Here is an 8,830-nt window from a genome sequence, read left to right as displayed (position 1 = left end):
AATATACGATAGAATGAATGTAAAACTAATGTTCTCCCATGTAAACTATCATATAATTCACAATAAAACATTAAAATACATAATATATATATATATTATACCTGGACCATCACCCCTGACATTCAGGTTCCTTTGGTCTGGAATATGGCTTCAGTGTCAAATTGCCCCAGGTGATTGCAATGTGTCATCCAAGTAGAGAACCACTGCTCTTTCTCAACACTGTCTTCTGATTCATTGGTCCTGGCAATGAAGATTCCTGCATGCAGACACGAACATCCCAGAAACTAGACAGGAATATTCTCATTGCAAATTAATAAATTTGCACCACCATTTATAATTCAAACTTTCCTGAATTTCATTTAACACGAAGAGCATAGTCTTGCAGAAATGTCCCAATGAGACCAACTTTCCTAAACACTAGAGATTAGGTCCGAGGTTGTAGATTTACAGCAAAATCACCATGTGAATGTCAACAGTGATGTGTATAGGTCGTGAGGCAGCCTTCCTCAGGCCATACGCCCACCCTACCTCCTATCTGAACAGCTTCCTTTCAAACTTCAATATCAACCACCCACAGGCGGCATAGTAGTGTGTGTGATCCACCCTCTGAGAATGATATAATAGAACCTGGCAGTCATTATGCCTGACAGCCTTCTTTTAAAATTTCATCTTAAATGTCTTGAATGACAGTGATGACACCATTTTCCTTGCAGTCTTTCTGAGAATTTGAGTCATTAATGTCAGCAAGTTTTCACCAAGTATCTTACTGAAATCTTTACTTTTCTCAATCTTAATAGGAATACATTTGGTGACATAAGGAAATAGAACTATGCTTCTTTACCCTCCCCTATGGCCCCTTTCAGGTGCTGGATAATAATATAATTCTTCAATATGAGTAGAAAGTAATATAGAGAAAGGAGTACAATTACAGACTATGTTTTTGCTCATAATAGAGCATTTATGCCTCTTCTTATACTGATTTCACTACAGTAGTTTTTCTTTGTGGTCATTTGAAAACAAAAGCAAAGTCAAAAGGCAGAGACCCAATGGTATGGGAATTCTCATCTGATTTTCTTCCCAAGTGTAAGAGCACATGGTGAGGAAATAGCATTGAATAGAAAGGCATGGTCCAGGGTCTGGCTCCAAGTCTACTACTAATTTAAGAATTGCTTAATTTCTCTGACATTCATTTTACTCATTTATGAAAGGAATGGTCTAGGCTACGTAGGTGATTCTCAGAATATTTGTATGAAGAGAAACCATTGGTGTGGCACTGCAGGATAAAGCACTGGACTGCAAGGTCAGTTTGAACCACAAGGTCGGCAGTTCAAACACACTAGCTACTCTTCAGAAACCCTATACAGGGTCGCTATGAGTCAGAACCTACTCAACAGCACTTAACAACAGCGTAGGTATCAAGAAGTCCTGCTATGGAACTGTAGGATAAGCACTGAATCACAAGGTTTGTTTGAACCCCAAGGTCGGTGGTTCAAGCTTACCAGCCACTCCTCAGAAATCCTATACAAGGTTGCTATGAGTTGGAATCGACTCAACAACAACAAACTGATTTGGTTATAAAAACTAAGCTGCTATACTTGAAGGAGTTCTGCCACTGGTCTCCTCATTCCTTACTTCCTGTTGTTGTTAAGGGTCATAGAGCAAGTTCAATTCATAAGGATCCCATGTGACAGAGTAGAACTGCCCCACAAGGTTTTCTTGATTGTAATCGTCAGAAAAGCTTTTTCCTTCAAAGACACTGTGTGGGTTCAAACTGCCAGTCTTTAGATTAGCAGCATTATACTTCCTAAGAACCCCCAATCCCAGCTTTAAAGTTAATTCTGAGTTGTACAGTTTGAAAACCATGAAACAGATCATCCTTTACTTCCCTTTTTAATGAAGAAGAAGATGAAGTCGAAGATGAAGATGAAGACAAAGAAGAAGAAACGGAAATATAATTTTTCTATTTGCTAGATAGATTTTTTTTTCCATTGCTGTCCTAACCTGCTAGCTATTAGAGAATATTGCATTGCCTAGAGACACTGAATGATTGATTATTCCAATTATTAATTTTTTGATTATTTAATGAAAGATTCTGGGTTTTATCTGGTTTGTCACTAGCAGTACTAATTTCAATTTTCCTCCAAATGGATCCTTATGCTCCAAGGCCTCTCTCAGAGAGATTCAACCAGGGCCTATCAAGCTTTTCATTCTAAGACAAGGAGCCTTTGTGAATCTATCCCATTGTCCTCATCTCTAAAGCAAAATCTGGCAAATTTGATTGACATTACTTGACTAATTTAAGTTGCTGGTGATCCTCGAGTAGCATTGTAATTCTCTAATGACTGTAAAGAAAAAAGAAGGGGGAAAAAAAGAGAAAAAAAAAACCTCCACAGAAAGAATTGATTGATTTATTAGGGTGGAAATTACCACATGTGCTAGACCTTGATTGCAGCTAATATTTGTAGAGCTAATTGCTTGAACTAGAGGATTAAAAGAGTTGAGGGAAGGGAAGAAAAAGAAAATAGAATTCTCTTGGAATACAGATAACCCAGAGAGTATTTGGAACAGGAGAGAAAATTCTGTGTAGGGATTTTTAGCACTGATGATGGTTGTGGGACTTTTAGAGTAAGTGAAGAGGAAGCATTGAGTTTCTTCAACAGATCAGCCACAGAGAGGGAGTTGGTAAGGGAGCAATGTTGCCACTCGTGTAATCTGTCAAGTAAAAATTTGTCTGATATTCTCCAATTTTTGTGTGATACCCTCTGATATCCAAGCCAATGTTGGGGTTACTTTTTGGTATCTCACACAAAGGCTATGTTGATACTAAAACTTTAACTCAATAAAATGTCTAAACTATCATAAAACAAAATAAGAAAAGCACACCAGTTGTCTTTGACTCCTTTCTAAATTGTAGTCACCCATGTGTGCAGAGTAGAACTACTGCATAGAGTTTTCAAAGCTATTATCTTTCTGAAATAGATGGCCATGCTTTTTCCCCAGGCACCTGTGAATGGATTCAAATCGCCAATCTGTTAGTTATAGTAGAATGCTTAACCGTTTGCACCGCTCAGGGATTCTGAGCTATTACAAGGAGAAGGAAAAAGTTACTTAAAGAGGTGGGAAAGGAAGAGATCAGATTCCTACCAGTAGATAGTACAGCTTTCCTCACTGATGAAAGCCAGGGTACTTTCATATGCTGTGATGACAACGTTCAGAGTAGTTTTTACTTTTGTCATTGCCAACTATTATTATTGTGGGATAGTTTTCCTTTTTTGTGTGTAGGTATGTGACACTAAAAATACTGACAACTTCCTTGGTCACTTGCATCAAAATAATATTAACAAAAACTTAGAACTTAAGGAGTTATTACTATCTTTCAGGTTCTATTCAAAGTGCTTTATATATATTGACCCATTTCTTTTCACACACACTGAGGCAATTAGTCATAAAGTTCAGCCAGATAAATCACAAAGTCTCTTAAAAATTTCTTGTCGTGAACAGCTAGATGATAGTACAATTAGGAGGATTTGACTCCTGGTTTGGTACTGTGGGATCAGCACTGGACTGTGAACCACAAGGTCAGCAGTTCAAACCCAGCAGCTACTCCTCAGAAACCCTATACAGGATTGCTATGAGTCAGAACCAACTCAATGGCACTGAACAACAACATATTTTGTCACATCTCCAGAAGTGTTGACTTACGAAGCAATGCCAGTTTATTGTGGTTTGTTATTAAGTTCTGTCAAATTATGACTCATAGTGACCTGTATAGAGTTTCCAAGGAGTAGCTGGTGGGTTTGAACTGCTGACCTTGTGGTTAGCAGCCCAGTGCTTACCCTACAGCACCATACCAGGAGAGATCTTTAGTAATTCACCCATACATTTTTATTAGTTACTTGAATAAAAACAGAAGAAACTTCTTCCAAAATGATGCCTAGTAGTAAACCTCTATTTGAGCACTATCAGCTATTGTTGTTGTTAGGGGCAGTCAAGTCAATTACAACTGACAACAACTCTGTGTTCAGCAACATGCAATATTTCAGGTCTGCACCATCCTCACAATCATTCCTATGTTTGAGCCCACTGTTGAAGCCACTGTGCCAATCCATCTCAATGAGGGGCTTCTCTGTTTTGCTGACCCTTCACTTTACTAAGCATGATGTCTTTCTCCAAGGACTAGTTCCTCTTGATAACGTGTCCAAAGTCTCACCATCCTCACTTCTAAGGAGCATTCTGGCTGCATTTCTTCCAAAACAGATTTGTTCATTATTCTGTCAAGGCAAGGTATATTCAATATTCTTCGCCAACACCATAATTCAAATGCATCAATTCTTCTCCAGTCTTCCTTATTCATTGTCCAGTTTTTGAAAACTTATTAACAGATTGAAAATATCATGACTTAGGTCAGGTTCATCTTATTCCTCAAAGTGACATCTTTGCTCCTTAACACTTTAAAGAGATCTTTTGTCCAATGCAACACATCGTTTGATTTCTTGCCATGGTTCTTAACAACAACACAATGTGTATGGAGTAGGACCTGGTAGTGTTTTGTTCTGTTGTGCATGATAGGGTTGGTATGAGATGGAACAACTCAACAGTATCTAACTAGCTAATGTGCATACAAGTAAAATGAAATAGGTGAAAACTTCAATATTTTCTCTACTTATTATGGTGTTGCTTATTTATTTACTTGTGAGAATTTTTCTTTATGTTTGAGGTGTAATCCATTCTGAAGACTTCTATCTTTGATTTTCTTCAGTAAGTACTTCAAGTCCTCTTCACTTTCAGCAAGCAAGCTGACTATTTACAACAGGGTTGTTGTGGTTGTTAAGTACTGTCAAGTCAATTTCAACTCATAGTGACCCTGTATAGGGTTTCTGAGGAGCAGCTGGTGAATTTGGACTACCAACCTTGTGGTTCAAACTGACCTTTTGGTCTAGTGCATTATCCCACAGTGCCACACAAGGACTCTACAGCAGGGGTAGGGAAACTTTTTTCTGCCAAGGGCCATTTGGATACTTATAACATTATTCTCAGGACATACAAAATTATCAACTTAAAAATTAGCTTGTTATATTTGGTCAAACATTTAATTAACTCACTGCTAATGTGATGGCTGGAGTCCTGGTGTGGCACTGTGGGTTAATGCACCAGACTGCAAAGCCATTTGAACTGCAGGATTGGTGGTTCAAGCTCACCAGTTGCTCCTTGGAAACCCTATACAGGGTTGCTATGGGTTGGAACTGACTCAATGGCACTTAACAACAATAATGTGATGGCTGGAGTCCTGATGTGGCATTGTGGGTTAATGCACTGGATTGCAAAATTGGTTTGAACCACAATGTGGGAGATTCAAGTTCACCAACCACTCCTTGGAAACCCTATACAGGGTCGCTGTGGGTCGGAACGGACTCTATGGCACTTCACAACAACAACAACCATGTGATGGTTGGAGTCCTGGTGTGGTACTGTGGGTTAATGCACTGGACTGCAAAGTCAGTTTAAATGCAAGGTTGGCAATCCAAGCTCACCGGTGGATCCTCGGAAACCCTATACATGGTTGCTATGGGCCAGGACCTATTCCAGGGCACTTAACAACAACAATAACAACAGCAGTATGACCTGTGGGACAGACGTTCCTCATCCCTGATCTACAGAGATAGCTAAAAATAATCAATGACTCCCTCTCCACTCTCTACAGGGTAGAGACCCTTATCAGGGTGGATGGACTTGTAACAGGCAAATTTAGGCATCTTCTTTTAAAACCCATTTCAGAAGTTTTAACCATGTTAACAGTTTTGTCAGTGTTACCTGATAACAGAGCAGGAGCATTGTTGAAAGAAATGTAAAGCAACAGGTGATTCACAAGTCAGAGACAATATAAAAGCACTGTAAAGAAAACGCTGTTGTTGTTAAGTACTGTGGAGTCCATTCCGACTCATAGTGACCCTGCACAGGGTTTCCAAGGCTGTAAATCTTTACAGGAGCAGAACGCCTCATCTTTCTCCCGCGGAACCGCTGGTAGTTTCGAACTGCCGACCTTCAGGTTAGCAGCCCCATTCGTAACCACTACGCCACCAGAGCATGAATACTGTTTATTTACTTGGCCAGAAAGTGGCCTTTGAGGAAAATTTAAGTATTTGTTTGCAATTGTCTTTTTTTAAAAAAAAAATTAATTAAAATATTTTTAATTCTTAAAAGGAGTCCTGGTGTGGTGCTGTAGTATAAGCACTGGACCACAAGGTCAGCGCAAGGTCACCAGTTAAAACTTACCAGGCACTCCTCAGAAACCCTAAGAGTCAGAACAGACTCTAAGGCACTTAACAACAATGCTTAAAAATATATAGATGATCAAATGGAAATTCAAGATTATCTCAGTGGTATTTAAGGATGGACCCAAAGCAACATGTGTTCAAATTTGAGAGTGTAATTGCCTAAAGGAAATCTGAGTTGGCAGCTGATCATGTAAAAAAACAATTAACTAGATACCAAGCCCAACAGGAGCCAACAGTGTGAAATGACTATTGGAAGTGCTACGGAGTCCTAGTGTGGTGCTGTGGGCTAATACATCAGACTGCAAAGTCGTTTGAACTACAAGGTTTCAAGCTCACCAGCTGCTCCTTGGAAACCCTACACAGAATTGCTGTGGGTCGGAATTGACTCGATGGCATTTAACAACAACACTATAGTAAAATATACATGCTTAAGGTGTCTGCCCTGCCCTCGGTCCTCTTCTTTGAGAAATTCCCACAAAACCCATAAGGGTAGACTCTGATAGCCGTACTTAAACTATCTGACCCATTCTGTCTAGCCTACTTTGGTTAGGAATAGACTTGTGGACGAATCATATTCCTTCTCTTGAAAACTTAAAATGGTGTTAATTGACATAAGTCCAAGTTCTTGAAGGCAGGCTGCAGAGAGAACAAAGCCAAGTTTCTCCCCATAACTGCCCACTGCCATCAAGTCGATTCTGACTCATAGTGACCCTGTAGAACAGAGTAGATTTGCTCAATATGGTTTCCAAGGCTATAAATCTTTATGGAATCCAACTGCCACATCTTTCTCCCATACCCACAAATAAGGTCTTTTGAATTACTCTCTACTGCCCAAACTGATTGCTCAATCTGTCTGCCAGCTGTCACCATTCTCCTTCCTTGCAGTCAAATGTAGTTCTCTACTTTCAAAATTCTTATTTATTATCTGTTTGTTTGCTTTCTAAAGAAATCTCCCAGGAAGCACTGGTTTTCAGACCTTCTCACAGACTGGTTCTTGGTTCAGTGGACCAGGTGGTACTGTCTGTTATGAATCTCTTAAGTGAAGGACATGAGATAGCTGCCTAAGACCACATATGTGGCACATGAGCACATGTGTGTTAGAGACACCTGTCCCTGGTCACAAAGCCTCTGTGCCCAGCTCTTCTAGATCAGTGCAAGCTTTCAATCAAAATGGCCTTACCTGGTCCCTCCTTCATCTGAGCTGATCACTTCCCCTTCATGTCATAACTGCCCCCATAGGTGACCAGGACTCCGCCCACCAATCCTAAGGGAACTACAAGAGTCCTGGGTTGCTGAATTTCCTGAGATTAACTTCAGGATGAAGAGGAGTGGATAGGAAGAGCTCAGCAATGTGCTGGAGCACAGATAGGTAACTCTACTACTGGTCAACTGCAGGTACATACTGGGTACCAGTGGTGAGCCTCATTAGATGGCCACAGGGAGATTAGATAAGGGAAAAATTAGGTATTATGACTTGGGACTTTCCTTCCACCTCAAGTCCTGCCTCTAGTTTATTCTCCCAATCACTCTCTTTTTTGACTTATGCAGTACTTTCTCTTCTCAAGTTTTCTAGTTTCCAGAGTCCATTAGCAAATTGCAGCAACAAAGCATGCCCTGAACAGATATATGAGGTGGTTTCAAACAATTTGTGGAAAAATGAAATTAAAAGGTAATGGGATTTTTCCATGAACTTTTTGCAACTCCCGCATATTTGACTCTCAGAGGCATATCTAACGTATGACAGGTATGGCATATGCCCTAGGCTCCACTTGGAGGTGAGGAGTTACTAAGCAGTTTCAATTGATCATTGCAGTTCCCATTGCCAGCTGTGAGAGATAATTCAGCAAATTAAAACAAATATTTTTGTATTTGAGAATGCTTTCTTGACTTTAGGGTTTTCATTTTCTGAGAATAAATGTAAAATCAAGGAAGTTGAGCTCTGTCTAGAGGAGAACTGAGCTAGTCTATGCCTTCACTTCTATTGAAATGAAAACGAGGCTAGCTAGTAAATTTTTTCATAATGTATAATTATATTAGGACTATTTCATCATTTATTATGAAAAATGTTATGTTAATACAGACATTTAAAAAGAAAAATCGTATCATATTAAAAATTTGATTACAAATGAATTATAGACCTATATGTCAAACTTAAAATAGATAACTGCTAGAAGAAAACAGAGGAGAAAATCTTTGTTACTTGGTGTAGGGTAAAGTTTACTTAGACATAAAGAGTATGATCCGTAAATTAAAAAACTGGTAAGTTAAAAGCTTCTAAGAACTGTTTGAGACATATTATTTAAAGAATTAAAAGATAATCTACAGACTTGGAGAAAATATATGAAAGATACATACGTGATCTTAAAATATTATGTATATTATATATGTGTGTGTTGTTGTTGTTGTTGTCTCACAGTGACCCAGTATAGGGTGTTTGAGGAACAGCTGGTGAGTTTGAACCGCCAACCGTGAGGTTCAAACCTACCTTGGGGTTAAGTGTTTATTCTACAGCGCCACACTGGACTGCTAACAGCAAATGTCAGTGTTTCAAATGC

Source organism: Chrysochloris asiatica, unplaced genomic scaffold, assembly GCF_000296735.1.
Source record: "Chrysochloris asiatica unplaced genomic scaffold, ChrAsi1.0 scaffold00113, whole genome shotgun sequence".
Lineage (NCBI taxonomy): Eukaryota > Metazoa > Chordata > Mammalia > Afrosoricida > Chrysochloridae > Chrysochloris > Chrysochloris asiatica.
The sequence above is the reverse complement of the archived record's forward strand: the minus strand, read 5'-3'. Positions refer to the sequence as shown.